The 16,806-nt window shown below is 38.2% G+C and overlaps 1 pseudogene; it reads right to left on the bottom strand.

The window, feature by feature from the left end:
- Positions 1 to 15,024, bottom strand: part of LOC127674719 (E3 ubiquitin-protein ligase RNF125-like) — a 62,930-nt pseudogene extending 47,906 nt beyond the window's left edge.
- Positions 15,025 to 16,806: the final 1,782 nt, after the last annotated feature.

Below are 16,806 nucleotides of genomic sequence, written 5' to 3'. Positions count from 1 at the left end.
AACCCCACCAGGAGTGGAGGAGTATTCCTCTTTCTCCACATCCTTGCCAACACCTGCTGCCTCCTGAGTTTTTAATCTTAGCCATTCTGACTGGTGTAAGGTGAAATCTCAGGGTTGTTTTGATTTGCATTTCCCTAAGGACTAATGAAGTTGAGCATTTTGTAAGATGTTTCTCCACCATCTGAATTCTTCAGGTGAGAATTCCTTGTTTAACTCTGTACCCCATTTTTAATGGGGTTATTTGGTTTTCTGGGGTCTACTTCTTGAGTTCTTTGTATATATTGGATATTAGCCCTCTATCTGATGTAGGATTGGTGAAGATCTTTTCCCAATTTGTTGGTTGCTGATTTGTCCTTTTGATGGTGTCCTTTGCCATACAGAAACTTTGTAATTTTATGAGGTCCCATTTGTCAATTCTTGATCTTAGAGCATATGCTATTGGTGTTCTGTTCAGAAACTTCCCCCCTGTACCTATGTCCTCAAGGTTCTTCCCCAGTTTCTATTAGCTTCAGAGTGTCTGGCTTTAAGGGGAGGTCCTTGATGCATTTGGAGTTGAGCTTAGTACAAGGTGTCAAGGATGGATCAATTCACATTCTTCTGCATGCTGACCTCCAGTTGAACCAGCACCATTTGTTGAAAAGGCTATCTTTTTTCCATTGGATGTTTTCAGCCCCTTTGTCCAGGATCCAGTGGCCATAGGTGTATGGGTTCATTTCTGGATCTTCAATCCTGTTCCTTTGATCTGCCTGCCTGTCACTGTACCAATACCATGCAGTTTTTAACACTATTGCTCTGTAGTATTGCTTGAGGTCAGGGATACTGATTCCCGCAGAATTTCTTTTGATGTTGAGAATAGTTTTAGCTATCCTAGGTTTTTTGTTATTCTAGATGAATTTGAGAATTGCTGTTTCTAACTCTATGAAGAATTGAGGTGGGATTTTGATGGGTATTGCATTGAATCTGTATATTGCTTTTGGCAAACTGGCCATTTTAATTATATTAATCCTGCTGATCCATGAGCATGGGAGGTTTTTCCATTTTTTGAGGTCTTCTTCCATTTCCTTCTACAGAGTCTTGAAGTTCTTGTCATACAAATCTTTCACATGTTTGGTAAGAGTCACCCCAAGGTACTTTATACTGTTTCTGGCTATTGTGAAGGGTGTCATTTCCCTAATTTCTATCTCACCCTGCTTATCCTTTGAGTATAGGAAGGCCACTGATTTGCTTGAGTTGAATTTATAACCTGCCACTTTGCTGAAGTTGTTTATCAGCTGTAGGAGTTCTCTAGTGGATTTTTTTGGGTCATTTAGGTAGACTATCATATCATCTGTAAATAATGATAGTTTGACTTCTTCCTTTCCAATTTGTACCCTTTGAACTCCTTATGTTGTCTAATTGCCCGAGCTAGTACCTCAAGTACTATATTGGAAAGATAAGGAGAAAGGGGGCAGCCCTGTCTAGTCCCTGATTTTAGTGGGATTGCTTCAAGTTTCTCTCCATTTAGTTTGATGCTGGCTACCGGTTTGCTGTATATTGCTTTTACTATGTTTAGGTATGGGCCTTGAATTCCTGTACTTTCCAAGACTTTAAGCATGAAAGGATGATGAATTTGGTCAAATGCTTTTTCAGCAACCAATGAAATGACCATGTGTTTTTTTTTTTTTTCTTTGAGTTTGTTTATGTAGTGGATTGTATTGATGGATTGCCATATATTGAACCAACCCTGCATCCCTGGAATAAAGCCTACTTGATCATGATGGATGATCGTTTTTATGTGTTCTTGGATTTGGTTGGCAAGAATTGTATTGAGTATTTTTGCATCAATGTTCATAAGGGAAATTGGTCTGAAGTTCTCTTTCTTTGTAGGATCTTTGTGTGGTTTTGGTATCAGCTTAATTGTGGCTTCATAGAAGGAATTGGGTAGTGTTCCTTCTGTTTCTATTTTGTGGAATAATTTGAAGAGTATTGGTGTTAGGTCTTCTTTGAAGGTCTGATAGAATTCTGCACTGAAGCCATGTGGTCCTATGCTTTTTTTGGTTGGAAGGCTATTTACGAACCCTTCTATTTCTTTAGGGGTTATGGGACTTTTTACATGATCTCTTTGGTCCTGATTTAATTTTGGTATTATGTATCTGTCTAGGAAATTGTCCATTTCCTCCAGATTCTCCAGTTGTGTTTAGTATAGGCTTTTATAGTAGGATCTGATGATTTTTTGAATTTCCTTGGTTTCTGTTGTAATATCCCCCTTTTCATTTCTAATTTTGTTAATTTGGATATGATCTCTCTGCCCTTTGGTCGGTCAGGCTAAGGGTTTATCGATCTTATTGACTTTCTCAAAAAAAACAAAAACAAAAACAACAACAAAAAAAAACAAAAACAAAAAAAACAGCTCCTGGATTCATTAATTCATTGTATGGTTCTCTTTGTTTGCACTTGACTGATTTCAGCCCTGAGTTTGATGATTTCCTGCCTTCTACTCCTCCTGGGTGAGTTGGATTCTTTTTGTTCCAGGGCTTTCAGGTGTGTCTTTAAACTGCTAGTGCATGCACTCTCCATTTTCTTTTTGGAGGCACTCAGGGCTATGAGTTTTCCTCTTAGTACTGCTTTCATTGTGTCCCAAAGATTTGGGTATGTTGTGCCTTCATTTTCATTGAATTCTAAAAAGTCTCTGATTTCTTTCTTTATTTCTTCTTTGGCCAAGGTGTCATTGAGTAGAGTATTGTTCAGCCCCCATGTGTATGTGGGCTTTCTGTTGTTTTTGTTGCCATTGAAGACCACTCTTACTCCATAGTGATCTGATAGGAGGCATGGGATTAGTTTGATCTTTTTATATTTGTTGAGGTCTGTCTTGTGACCAATTATATGGCCGATTTTGGAGAAGGTAACATGAGGTGCTGAGAAAAAGGTATATTCTTTTGTTTTAGGGTGAAATATTCTATAAATATCAGTCAAGTCCAATTGGTCCAAATCTTCAATTAGTTTTATTGTATCCCTGTTTAGTTTCTGTTTTCCTGATCATTCCATTGAGGAGAGTGGAGTGTTGAAGTCCCTCACAATTATTGTGTTAGGTGCAATGTGTGCTTTGAGCTTTAGTAAAGTTTCTTTTACGAATGAGGGTGCCCTTGCATTTGGCGCATAGTTGTTCAAAATTCAAAGTTCTTCTTGGTGGATTTTTCCTTTGACCAGCAAGAAGTGTCCTTCTGTGTCTCTTTTGATGACTTTAGGTTGAAATTCAATTTTATCTGATATTAGATTGGCTACTCCGGATAGTTTCCTGCGACCATTGGCTTATAAAATTGGCTTCCAGCCTTTTACTCTAAGGTAGTTTTTGTCTTTGACATTGAGGTGTGGTTCCTGTATGCATCAAAATGGAGGGTCCTTTTTCCTTATCCAGTCTGTTAGTCTATGTCTTTTTATTTGGGAGTTGAGTCCATTGACATTAAGAGATATTAAGGAATAGTGATTATTACTTCCTGTCATTTTCGATGTTATTTTCATATTTGAGTGGTTATCTTCTTTTGGATTTGATGAAAGAAGGTAACTATCTTGCTTTTTCCAGGGTGTCGTTTCCCTCCTTGTATTGGAGTTTTCCTCCTATTATTCTTTGTAGAGCTGGGTTTGTAGAAAGATATTGTGTAAATTTTGTTTTTCATGGAATATCTTGGTTTCTCCATCTATGGTGATTGAGAGTTTTGCTGGGTATAGTAGTCTTGACTGGCATTTGTGTTCTCTTAGAGTCTGCATGAGATCTGCCCCGGATCTAACTTTCAGGGTCTCTGGTGAGAAGTCTGGTGTGATTCCGATAGGTCTTCTTTTATATGTTACTTGTCCTTTTTCTCTTGCTGCCTTTAATATTCTTTCTTTGTTTAGTGCATTTGGGGTTTTGATTATTATGTAACAGAAGGTATTTCTGCTCAGGTTCAGTCTGTTTAGATTTCTGTAGGCTTCTTGTATATTCATGGGCATCTCTCTCTTTAAGTTGGAAGAGTATTTGCTGGCCCTTTCAGCTGTAAATCTTCACTCTCATCTATACTTATAAGCCTTAGGTTTGGTCTTCTCATTGTGTCATGGATTTCCTGGATGTTCTGGGATACAAGCTTTTTGCATTTTGCATTTTCTTTAACTGTTGAGTCAATGGTTTCTATGGTATCTTCGGCATCTGAGATTCTTTCTCACATCTCTTGTATTCTGTTTTTGATATTTGCATCTATGGTCCCTGATTTCTTCTTAAGGTTTTCTATCTCCAAAGTTGTCTCCCTTTGTGATTTCTTAGTTGTTTCTACTTCTGATTTTAGATCCTAAGTGGTTTTGCTTAGCTCCCTCACTTGCTTGTTTATTTTTTCCTGTAATTCTTTAAGAGATTTTTTTGTTTCCTCTTTCATGACTTCAGCCTGTTGACCAAAGTTCACCTGTATTTCTTTAACTGATTTTCTCGTTTCCTCCTTATTGGCTTCTGAATTCTCCTGAATTTCTTTCAATGATTTTTGTGTTTCCCTTGTAAGGGCTTCTAACTTTTGATCCATTTTCTCCTGAATTTCTTTAAGGAATTTATTTATGTCCTTCATGTGATCCTGTAACAGCATCATGACCAATGATTTTAAATCCAACCTTTTGCTGCATACAAGACAACCACCTCCATGATAAGGACAGACACTACTTCAAAGAATAATACTGGAAAACTGTTTTTGAAGCAAATGGACTCAAGGAACAATGTGGAGCAGCCATTCTAATGTAAGATAAAGTTAACTCTCAACCTAAAGCTATCAAAAAACATAAGGAAGGACACTTCAGGATCATAAAAGGAAAAATCTCCGAAGAAGAACTCTCAATTCTAAACATCTATGCTACAAATGCAAGGTCACCCACATTAGTAAAAGAATCTTTACTAAGGCTCAAAGCACACATTCCACCTCAAACAGTAACAGTGGGAAACTTCAACATCTGACTCTTTTTTTTTAAAAACCTTCATTAAAAACGTTTTATTTTTTTTAAATATACCACATTTTTTCGATATATTTTTTATTTACATTTCAAATGATTTCCCCTTTCCTAGGCCCCCCACTCCCAGAAAGTCCCGTAAGCCCCCTTCTCTCCCCCTGTCCTCCCACCCACCCCTTCCAACTTCCCCGTTCTGGTTTTGCTGAATACTGCTTCATTGAGTCTTTTCAAAACAAGGGGCCACTCTTCCTTTCTTCTTGTACCTCATTTGATGTATAGATTATGTTTTGGGTAATCCAGGTTTCTAGGTTAATATCCACTTATTAGTGAGTGCATACCATGATTCATCTTTTAGGTCTGGGTTACCTCACTTAGTATGATGTTCTCTAGGTCCATCCATTTGCCTAAGAATTTCATGAATTCATTGTTTCTAATGGCTGAATAGTACTCCATTGTGTAGATATACCACATTTTTTACATCCACTCTTCTGTTGAGGGATACCTGGGTTCTTTCCAGCATCTGGCAATTATAAATAGGGCTGCTATGAACATAGTAGAGCATGTATCCTTATTACATGGTGGGGAATCCTCTGGGTATATGCCCAGGAGTGGTATAGCAGGATCTTCTGGAAGTGAGGTGCCCAGTTTTCAGAGGAACCGCCAGAATGATTTCCAGAGTGGTTGTACCAATTTGCAACCCCACCAGCAGTGGAGGAGTGTTCCTCTTTCTCCACACCCTCTCCAACACCTGCTATCTCCTGAATTTTTAATCTTAGCCATTTTGACTGGTGTAAGGTGAAATCTCAGGGTTGTTTTGATTTGCATTTCCCTAATGACTAATAAAGTTGAGCATTTTTTAAGATGCTTCTCCGCCATCCGAAGTTCTTCAGGTGAGAATTCGTTGTTTAACTCTGTACCCCATTTTTAAATGGGGTTGTTTGGTTTTCTGGAGTCTAACTTCTTGAGTTCTTTATATATATTGGATATTAGCCCTCTATCTGATGTAGGATTGGTGAAGATCTTTTCCCAATTTGTTGGTTGCCGATTTGTCCTCTTGAAGGTGTCCTTTGCCTTACAGAAACTTTGTAATTTTATGAGGTCCCATTTGTCAATTCTTGCTCTTAGAGCATATGCTATTGGTGTTCTGTTCAGAAACTTTCTCCCTGTACCGATGTCCTCAAGGGACTTCTCCAGTTCCTTTTCTATTAACTTCAGAGTGTCTGGCTTTATGTGGAGGTCCTTGATCCATTTGATTTGAGCTTAGTACAAGGAGACAAGGATGGATCAATTCGCATTCTTCTGCATGCTGACCTCCAGTTGAACCAGCACCATTTGTTGAAAAGGCTATCCTTTTTCCATTGGATGTTTTCAGCCTCTTTGTCGAGGATCAAGTGGCCATAGGTATGTGGGTTCATTTCTGGATCTTCAATCCTGTTCCATTGATCCTCCTGCCTGTCACTGTACCAATACCATGCAGTTTTTAACACTATTGCTCTGTAGTATTGCTTGAGGTCAGGGATACTAATTCCCCCAGAATTTCTTTTGTTGCTGAGAATAGTTTTAGCTATCCTGGGTTTTTGTTATTCCAGATGAATTTGAGAATTGCTCTTTCTAACTCTGTGAAGAATTGAGTTGGGAATTTGATGGGTATTGCATTGAATCTGTAGATTACTTTTGGCAAAATGGCCATTTTAACTATATTGATTCTACAGATCCATGAGCATGGGAGGTTTTCCCATTTTTTGAGGTCTTCTTCCATTTCCTTCTTCAGAGTCTTGACGTTCTTGTCATACAGATCTTTCACATGTCTGGTAAGAGTCACCCCAAGATACTTTATACTGTTTGTGGCTATTGTGAAGGGGGTCATTTCCCTAATTTCTTTCTCAGCCTGCTTATCCTTTGAGTATAGGAAGGCCACTGATTTGCTTGAGTTGATTTTATAACCTGCCACTTTGCTGAAGTTGTTTATCAGCTGTAGGAGTTCTCTAGTGGAGTTTTTTTGGGTCACTTAGGTAGACTATCATGTCATCTGCAAATAATGATAGTTTGACTTCTTCCTTTCCAATTTGTATCCCTTTGACCTCCTTATGTTGCTGAATTGCCTGAGCTAGAACCTCAAGTACAATATTGAAAAGATAAAGAGAAAGGGGGCAGCCCTGTCTAGTCCCTGATTTTAGTGGGATTGCTTCAAGATTCTCTCCTTTTAGTTTGATGCTGGCTACCGGTTTGCTGTATATTGCTTTTACTATGTTTAGGTATGGGCCTTGTATTCCTGTTCTCCCCAAGACTTTAAGCATGAAAGGATTCTGAATTTAGTCAAATGCTTTTTCATCATCCAATGAAATGGCCATGTGGTTTTTTTTCTTTGAGTTTGTTTATGTAGTGGATTGCATTGATGGATTTCCGTATATTGAACCAACCCTGCATTCCCAGGATAAAGCCTACTTGATCATGGTGGATGATCATTTTGATGTGTTCTTGGATTCGGTTGGCGAGAATTTTATTGAGTATTTTTGCATCGATGTTCATAAGGGAAATTGGTCTGAAGTTCTCTTTCTTTGTTGGATCTTTGTGTGGTTTTGGTATCAATGTAATTGTGGCTTCATAGAAGGAATTGGGTAGTGTTCCTTCTGTTTCTATTTTGTGGAATAGTTTGAAGAGTATTGGTGTTAACTCTTCTTTGAAGGTCTGATAGAATTCTGCACTGAAACCATCTGGTCCTGTGCTTTTTTGGTTGGAAGACTTCCTATGACTCCTTCAATTTCTTTAGGCATTATGGGACTGTTTAGATGATCTATTTGGTCCTGATTTAATTTTGGTATTTGGTATCTGTCAAGGAAATTGTCCATTTCCTCCAGATTCTCCAGTTGTGTTGAGTACAGGCTCTTGTAGTAGGATCTGATGATTTTTTGGATTTCCTCAGTTTCCGTTGTTATATCTCCCTTTTCATTTCTAAGTTTGTTAATTTGGATACTTTCTCTGTGCCCTTTGGTCAGTTTGGCTAAGGGTTTATCTTTCTTGTTGATTTTCTCAAAGAACTAGCTCCTGGTTTTGTTGATTCTTTGTATGGTTCTCTTTGTTTCTACTTGATTGATTTCAGCCCTGAGTTTGATGATTTCCTGCCTTCTACTCCTCCTGGGTGAAATAGCTTCTTTTTGTTCCAGGGCTTTCAGATGTGTCATTAAGCTGGTAATGTATGCTCTCTCCATTTTCTTTTTGGAGGCACTCAGGGCTATGAGTTTTCCTCTTAGCACTGCCTTCATTGTGTCCCATAGATTTGGGTATGTTGTGTCTTCATTTTCATTGTGTTCTAAAAAGTCTTTAATTTCTTTCTTTATTTCTTCCTTGACCAAGGTATCATTGAGCAGAATATTGTTCAGTTTCCACGTGTATGTGGGTTTTCTGTTGTTTTTGTTGCTATTGAAGACCACTTTTACTCCATAGTGTTCTGATTGGAGGCATGGGATTAGTTCGATCTTCTTATATTTGTTGAGGTCTGTCTTGTGACCAATTATATGGTCGATTTTGGAGAAGGTACCATGAGGTGCTGAGAAAAAGGTATATTCTTTTGCTTTAGGATAGAATGTTATATATATATATATATATATATATATATATATATATATATATATATATATATATATATATCTGTCAAATCAAATTGGTCCAAAGCTTCAATTAGTTTCATTATCTCCCTGTTTAGTTTCTGTTTTCCTGATTGGTCCATTGAGGAAAGTGCAGTGTTGAAGTCACCCACAATTATTGTGTTAGGTGCAATCTGTGCTTTGAGCTTTAATAAAGTTTCTTTTACAAATGAGGGTTCCCTTGCATTTGGAGCATAGATGTTCAGGATTGAGAGTTCTTCTTGTTGTATTTTTCCTTTGACCAGCAAGAAGTGTCCCTCAGAGTCTCATTTGATGACTTTGGGTTGAAAGTCAATTTTATCTGATATTAAAATGGCTACTCCAGCTTGTTTCCTGAGACCATTTGCTTGTAAAATTGTCTTCCAGCCTTTTACTCTAAGGTAGTGTTTGTCTTTGACCCTTAGGTGTGTTTCCTGTAAGCAGCAAAATGTAGGGTCCTGTTTACATATCCAGTCAGTTAGTCTATGTCTTTTTATTGGGGCATTGAGTCCATTGATGTTAAGAGATATTAAGGAATAGTGATTGTTACTTCCTGTCATTTTTGACGTTATTTTTTAAATTTGATTGGTTAACTTCTTTTGGGTTTGATGAAAGGTTACTATCTTGCTTTTTCCAGGGTGAATTTTCCCTCCTTGTATTGGTGTTTTCCTCCTATTATCCTTTGTAGGGCTGGGTTTTTGGATAGATATTGCGTAAATTTGGTTTTGTCATGGAATATATTAGTTTCTCCATCTACGGTGATTGAGAGTTTTGCTGGGTATAGTAGTTTTGGCTGACATTTGTGTTTTCTTAGAGTCTGCATGAGATCTGCCCAGGATCTTCTAACCTTCATATTCTCAGGTGAAAAGTCTGCTGTGATTCTGATAGGTCTTCCTTTATATGTTACTTGGCCTTTTTCTCTTACTGCATTTAATATTCTTTCTTTGTTTAGTACATTTGGTGTTTTGATTATTATGTGACAGGAAGTATTTCTGTTCTGGTCCGGTCTGTTTGGAGTTCTGTAGGCTTCTTGTATATTCATGGGCATCTCTCTCTTTAGGTTAGGGAAGTTTTCTTCCATAATTTTATTGAAGATATTTGCTGGCCCTTTAAGTTGTAAATCTTCACTCTCATCTATGCCTATAATCCTTAGGTTTGGTCTTCTCATTGTGTCCTGGATTTCCTGGATATTTTTGGGTTACAACCTTTTTGCATTTTGCATTTTCTTTAACTGTTGAGTCCATGGTTTCTATGGTATCTTCAGCATCTGAGATTCTTTCTTCTATCTCTTGTATTCTGTTGTTGATATTTGCATGTATGTCCACTGATTTCTTCCCAAGGCTTTCTATCTCCAAAGTTGTCTCCCTTTGAGTTTTCTTAGTTGTTTCTACTTCTGATTTTAGATCCTGGATTGTTTTGCTTAGGTCCTTCACTTCCTTGTTTGTGCTTTCCTGTAATTCTTTAAGAGATTTTTGTGTTTCCTCTTTCATGACCTCAGCCTGTTGACCAAAGTTCTCATGTATTTCTTTAAGTGTTTTTTGTGTTTCCTCATTATTGGCTTTTGTATTCTCCTGGATTTCTTTCAATGATTTTTGTGTTTCCATTGCAAGGGCTTCTAACTTTTGATCCATTTTCTCCTGAATTTCTCTAAGTATGTCCTTCATGTGTTCCTGTACCAGCATCATGACCAGTGATTTTAAATCCAAATCTTGTTTTACTGGTGTGCTGGGGTATCCAGGACATGCTGGTAAAGGAGAACTGGTTTCAGATGTTGCCATATTGCCTTGATTTCTGTTAGTAACGTTCCTGAGTCTGCCTTTTGCCATCTAGTTCTCACTGGTGTTAGTTGGTGTTGTCAATGCTGGACTCACCAGTGCAAGCTGCCCCTTCCCAGGTGGCCTCTGGTGCACAGCTTACCTCCTGCACTGCCTGGAGACAGGGTGTTGTTGTCCAGGCTGTTCAGACCCCGAAGCAGACACCTGAAGGCTCCTGCTGGGGCCCGCTGGATTCACAGGAGCACACCGACTTCTCTCCGCTGGCCGCCTGGAAGCTCTACCTGCCTCTTTCAGGACCTGGAGATGTGGCGCTGCTGCTCAGGCTGATCTGGATCTGGTAGCGGAGAGGTCCGAGGGCTACCGCCAGAGGCCTCAGGACTGAAGCCTAAGCTCTGTGCCACAGGGAACCAACATCTGACTCTTAGCTATGGACAGATCATGGAAACAGAAAATAAACAGAGTCACATTGCAATCAACAGAATTTATAAACCACGTGGATTTAACAGATTCCTATAGAACATTTTCTCTTAAAATAAAAGAGTGTACCTTCTTCTCACCACCTCATGGTACCTTCTCCAAAATTGACCAGATAAACAAAGACTAAACAGGTCTCAACAGATACATGATGATTGAAATAATCCCATGCTTTGTATCAGATCACCATGGAATAAGGCTGGTCGTTGATAGCAACAAAAACAATAGAAAGCCCACATACACATGGAAGCTGAACAATACTCTATTCAATATGTTGCTATGTTTGACCACAAGTAGATTTTTTTAATGGTTGCTACAAAAGTTGCTTGTTGAATAAAATGGAGGGATAGAAAATCTTATGAAACCAATACCAGAAAATATGAAACAATTCCTGGAAAAATATTTTAGGAATAAAAGTGTATGTGTGTGTGGGGGGGGGGGGGGGGAGACTAGCTCAGCATCTGATGAGTGATCCATTAACAAAACCAGGACTGAATCCAGTGATAAAAAAAGAGGTCAGTGGGAAATAAATCTACCATTGGAAAATCTAATGATGTCTTGTGTTATACAAACTATGAGGGTATGTTTGGATTTAAAATTACTTTTCTAGCCATAAGAGTTCAATTTCAATATCTGCAAGTCACTAAAATGGCAAAGAAGTAGTAAATATCATCATATATCCCTTCTGAAACCTCAGACATATAATATGGAGGGACAATCCAAATTCCCCCTTAGCTTTTCATGGGGATTCTACATGAATTTGAGGTATGGCTAGTTGTGCTTAACTGCAAATGTTAGCCCTGGGATTTTTCTTGCCATACAGAATCTTCAGGAGTTTGAGTAACTTTGACAGAGTAATATGGGCATCTAGTCATTTTATAAAAAACTCATTTTCTGATGAAATTCACATATGTGACAGGGGACTGTCAATTTATACTAAAAAATTGAACTATTTATAAACTCCAAATGGCATTTAAACCTAAGAATGGCTTCGGTAATACACTTTGGGAAAATGTTTAGGAATAGAAATAAGCTAGTAGATCTACTTTCAGCATGAGATGCCTGCACATAATAATAGCAAAATAGTTAATATTCTTATTTGTCTTCATTTTAAATTTGCATGTAACAAATTTCTTCTTCTTTTTAAATTTGTGGGTAAAACAACTTTATGTATAAATTAGTCTCATTTCTTCTTCCAAAGATATTCTGAGGCCACATACCTAGGGACCATTAAGATGTAGACAATCTCTTAACCCAACTAAGGATAGCTTTGTAAATTGGGTTATGCATAATATCTTTTCCATTCCAATCAGAATCAATTTAGAGATTTCCAAATCTTCAGTCACATTTCTGGTGTTTCCTTTACCTGCTATTTCTCTGGAGTACCTGTCAGTTTTCTTCATCCTCTGTCACAAAGTGGAGTCCAACTCCCTCTCCTTTTCTTTTATCTACATACTTAATATAATATTACTAAAGGCTGTAAGAACCTGAGGCCCTTGCTTTCAAATAATCAAAGCTCATATAACTATTTCTTTTTACCTGTCTTAGTGTAGTGGAACAATAAAAAGTCCTCAGCAATGTTTTGTTTTTTTTTAATTCAATGCATTCTTTATTTACATTTCAAATGATTTCCCCTTTTCTGGGTCCCGACTCCCTGCAAGTCCCATAAGCCCTCTTCCCTCCCCCTGTTCCTCCATCTACCCCTTCCCACTTACCTGTTCTGGTATTCCCCTATACTGTTGCATTGAGTCTTTTCAGAACCAGCGGCCACTCCTCTGTTCTTTTTGGACATCATTTAATATGTGGATTATTTCTTGGGTATTCCAAGTTTCTAGGTTAATATCCACTTATCAGAGAGTGCATACCATGATTGATCTTTTGAGACTGGGTTACCTCACTTAGTATGATGTTCTCCAGCTCCATCCATTTGTCTACGAATTTCATGAATTCATTGTTTCTAATGGCTGAATAGTACTCCATTGTGTATATATACCACATTTTTTGTATCCATTCCTCTGTTGAGGGACACCTGGGTTGTTTCCAGCTTCTGGCTACTACAAATAGGGCTGCTATGAACATAAGGGAGCATGTGCCTTTATTGCATGCCTGGGAATCCTTTGTGTATATGCCCAGGAGTGGTATAGCAGGGTCCTCCTGTAGTGTCACGTTCAGTTTTCTGAGGAACCTCCAGACTGATTTCCATAGTGGTTGTACATCTTGCAACCCCACCAGCAGTGGAGGAGTGTTCCTCTTTCTCCACATCCTCACCAATACCTGTTGTCTCCTGAGTTTTTATCCTTAGCCATTCTGACTGGTATGAGGTGAAATCTTAGGGTTGTTTTGATTTGCATTTCCCTAATGACTACAGTCTCTGTGAGCCTCTTCAGTCCCTGCTTAGTTGACTCTATGGCCTATGTTCTTCTGGAGTGTTCAAAACTCTGGCCCCTACAATTCCTCCTCCCTATTTTTGTTGTGGGTTTGAACACTCTGCCTGTTTGTCTGTGAGTCTCTGCCTTTGTTCCCAGCAGCTTCTGAAGGAAGCCTCTCTGGTGAGAATTGGACTAATCTCTGATCTATGAGTATAGCAAAATATCATTATGAATCCTTTCATTATTTTTTTCAGTAGTGTGTTTGATTCTACCCTAGGCCTTTGAGCCATCCAGCTTCTGGTTGCTGGCCATCTAGACATTGTTGTTGGGTGTGGTCATGGTGTCCCTCTTGTGGCATGGGCTTCAAGTTAGACCACTCATTTATTGGCCACTCTGACAACCTCTGTACCGCAATTGCCCCCACCACTTCTTGCAGGTAGAAAAGATTGTAGATAGAAGATTTTACAACTGGATTGCTGTTCCAGACCCACAACTGGAGGGCTTTCCTGGTTACAGAAAATGGCTGGTTCAGACCTCACTATGGAGATCCTATTAGGTTCCACACAGTTTCCACTATGAGTTTCCACAATGGCCCTCAGATGACCCTCAGTTCTAATTGTCTTTCCAAATATGTTTGCCCTCTGTCCCTCCATCTCCTGTGTGCTCCCATTCCCATCTGCCTCCAGCCTTACAAAATCTATTCTATTTCCCGTTCTGAGGGAGAAGAAAAAAAAAAAAAGAAAATTCAAGTATGAATACAAGAACAAATGAGCTGGAGGATATGGTTCAGTGGACAGACCTTTTTTTTTATTCTCAGCACACATGAGGCAACTCACAACCACATGTAACTCTAGTACTAGCAAGTCTGACACTCTTCTGGTTCTAACATCATCAGATGCATACATATTACACAAACACACATGTAGATGAAACATCTGTACACATAAATAAATGAAAAAAAAAATTTAAAGGAAACCAAACCAAACAAACTAACATATAAACTACAACAAGTACGGATTTGTTGAGACCTAGAACAAGAAACTAAGGACTCTATAGTGGTATAAAGTGAGGAGTTTACATTCCTCACATGTTTTGAACATAATCAAATGCAGTTTGGAGTCTGAGAGAAAATGTAGAAATCAGGATGTTTCTGAAACAGATATTAGCAGATCAGAATTGAGGAATGGCTTCATGTCATGAATTACTAAGTGTCTTTGCTATTCTCAAAAATTCTATAACATTTCCACTGCACTAGGTTTCTACCTAGCCTGCTAAAATGCTCCCCAGTTCCAGTTTTGTCTCCCATCCTGAACTAACCATCCTCTGTAAGCAGATGGATTAGGATACCTACTCAGCCACAAAACTTTCAACCCAACATTTGTCCTGCCTACAGAGTATCCTGGGACAAGAGCCCCCTAGCAGAATTGTCATGAAAGAAACCAGAGAGACTGTATTCAGCAACTTATGAAAACAGATGCAGAGACCCATGGCCAAACACTAGGCAGAACTCAGCAAGACCTGCAGAAGAAGGCTGGGGTAGGGGTTGGATCAGAGTAACCAGTGGAGTAAGTAAGTAAGTAAGCAAAAGAACATGGCTCACAGAAGCAACTGACTGGGACTCATGGTAACTTGCAGAGATCATGAAGCCTGTATGGGTCTGACCTAGGGCCTCTGCATATATGCTACAGTTGTGTAGCTTCGTATTTTGGGGGGATGCCTGACAGTGGAAGCTGGGACTATCTTTGACTTAGCCTGGTCTTGGGATACTTTACCTCTTACCTGGTTGCCTTGTCCAGCTTTAATGTCATGGTATGTACCTAATAGTATTGAAGCTTGGTGTGCCATGTTAGCTTGATATCCCCTGGAAATCCTGCTATTTTCTGAGGGGAGGTGAAGTGGAATAGATTTTGGGGAGAGGTAGGAGGAAGAGATTGGAGGTGGGAGTGAGGGAAAGCAGAGGAAGGAAATTAGAAATGAGGTGAGGCTATAAACTCTGACAACCTATCTCTTAGTGACTTTTTCCAGCAAGGTTATAACACCTCCAAAAATAGCACTATGAATTAGTATCCATGTACTCAAATACCTGAGACAATGGGGCCATTTATCATTCAGATAATATCACCTCAGTGTTGATTGACCTACAATACTACATCTAATGACAAAATGGAAAGTACAAAAAAACCTCATGTTTATAGCTTTGTGACCTTGAAAGTGACAACATTATTCTTATTCCAGATATATATTAAAAAATGAACCACTGGTGTAGGTGTTAAGGGTTTCTATACACTGGGTGCTTATCAGTCCTAATCCACCTATTTTTCACTGGTCATGGTATTCTTCATTATTGAGCCCCCATTTCTATATATGTAATACCTTCTTTTCTAAGAGTTATAATTAAATAAATAAATATAATTAAATAAAATGTTCAGGAGGCCATCATTTTAGACTAGACTCCTTTCCTGAGCCTCAACACAGCAAGCTAAATATAAAGATGGAGTTTCTCACTTTACAGTTCAATGTCACTAAGCTGAAACTGTTGATCTGTCCTTCAGAGAAATCAAGGCCAGAGACATAACAGCTTCATTCCCCAAATAACCTAGTTTCAATTGATATAATAATAGTTTTTCTAAAAGTGCTCCAGCACCTTTTCTCTCTTTAAAGACACCCTCCCAATACTTGAAGCATTCAAGCATTTATTTTATTTTGTGGGATGAAGCTGCTTATTTTTGGACCCTAAAATAAATCCAAATAGCATATTTAAAATTTTAAAGTTTAACTTGTTTTACACACACACACACACACACACACACACCAATTTAAAGATAATACTTGGCTTTGTTTCAGCAGAGTAGGAGAAAGAGCACCCATGGACTGCAAAATCAGAAAAGAAAATGTGTGCAAATATTTCTTTTAAGCTCTATGCCATATTTCTGCAAGTTATGTGCCTCAAAATATTCATAAACATAATAGAAGTACCATAGGAATTTAAGGAGGTGAAATGTTACTGTCAACAATTTATGTTGTAGCAAGTGTGAAGAGCTAGGGTAATGTATTATTTATGTTTGTTTATACATAACCATAAATATATGAAACCAGTAAGAGTGTAATAGATAACATGTATAGTTATGTGTCCCTTTAATATTTGATACTGACTGGTTGGATTCTATGTTTACATTAAACATGTTCTGTTAGAGTGTTTGAAAGTTACTTAAAAAAACAACACATGTTAAGCTAGCATAAAAAGAATAAATAAATAGGAGATTTGGAAAAATATATTTTAAGGCTTGTTGCTATGAAATGTGAGTTGAATCACAATTCCTCAAGAGCTGCAAGTGAAAGACAAAAATTATTTACTAATTCCCTTTGGCAATATCAGTCAGAATGAAAAAGATTCTTCCATTTCATACACATATTTCATTTCAATCACATTTGCTGTTCTACCAACGGTACTACCTATCCCTAATATCTATTAAAGTCATCATTTTGGGTACTGGAGTTGTGCTATGGACCCACTGAGTCTGACAACACCATAATCAGTCACTCTGTGCAGTTTATTTTATTTTATTTTGGTTTTTTCAAAACAGGGTTTCTCTGTGTAGCCCTGGCTGTCCTCGGACTCACTTTGTA

The sequence above is a fragment of the Apodemus sylvaticus genome, chromosome X (genome assembly GCF_947179515.1).
Source record: "Apodemus sylvaticus chromosome X, mApoSyl1.1, whole genome shotgun sequence".
Taxonomy (NCBI): Eukaryota; Metazoa; Chordata; class Mammalia; order Rodentia; family Muridae; genus Apodemus; species Apodemus sylvaticus.
Note: the sequence above shows the minus strand (reverse complement) of the source record. Positions and strands in the feature narration are given on the sequence as shown.